The sequence below is a fragment of the Calliopsis andreniformis genome, unplaced genomic scaffold (genome assembly GCF_051401765.1).
Source record: "Calliopsis andreniformis isolate RMS-2024a unplaced genomic scaffold, iyCalAndr_principal scaffold0019, whole genome shotgun sequence".
Taxonomy (NCBI): domain Eukaryota; kingdom Metazoa; phylum Arthropoda; class Insecta; order Hymenoptera; family Andrenidae; genus Calliopsis; species Calliopsis andreniformis.
Window position 1 is genome coordinate 1,579,307 of NW_027480431.1, and position 1,021 is coordinate 1,580,327.

Below are 1,021 nucleotides of genomic sequence, written 5' to 3' on the forward strand. Positions count from 1 at the left end.
AGTGACGCCTAGGGTGCTCGGAACGCAGAAATGACCATTACTTTCACACTGGTTGCAATTATTCGTTTTATGCGATGGAAAAGCTGTTGTATTTATGTCGTATTTTATGCTTCTGGCGTTGACTTCTGAGGCACTAGCTATTCGATCTGGTGGAGCAACGCCCTACAATGAAGCCTAGGTTGCCCGGGACGTAGAATTGGCCATCAATTTCAAACTGGTTGCAATTATTCCTGTTATATTATGGAAACACTGTTGTATTTTTATTGCATTTTATGCTTCGGGCGTTGACTTCTAAGGCCCTACCTATTCAAACTGTTGGAGCAACGCCCTAGGGTGAAGCCTAGGTTGCTCGGAAAGTAGAAATGACCATAAGTTTCATACTGGTTGCAATTATTCATTTTATACGAAGGAAAAACTGTTGTATTTATATTGTATTTTATGCTTCTGGCGTAGACTTCTAACGCCCTAGCTGTTCGATCTAATGGAGCAACGCCCTAGAGTGAAGCCTAGGTTGCCCGGAAAGGAGAAATGACCATTACGTTCAAACTGGTTGCAATTAATCCTTTTATACGATGGAAAAGCTGTTGTATTTATATCGTATTTTATGCTTCTGGCGTTTACTTCTAAGGACCTAACTATTCGATCTGGTGGAGCAACGCCCTAGAGTGAAGCCAAGGTTCCTCGGAATGTGGAAGTGACCATAAGTTTCATACTGGTTGCAATTATTCGTCTTATACGATGGAAACGCTGTTGTATTTATATTGTATTTTATGCCTCTGGCGTTGACTTCTAAGGCCGTAGCTATTAGGTGTGGTGGAGCAACGCCCTAGAGTGACGCCTAGGGTGCTCGGAACGTAGAAATGACCATTACTTTCACACTGGTTGCAATTACTCGTTTTATACGATGGAAAAGCTGTAGTACTTATATCGTATTTTATGCTTCTGGCGGTGACTTCTAAGACACTATCCATTCGATCTGGTGGAGCAACGCCCTAGAGAGAAGCCTAGGTTGCCCGGAACG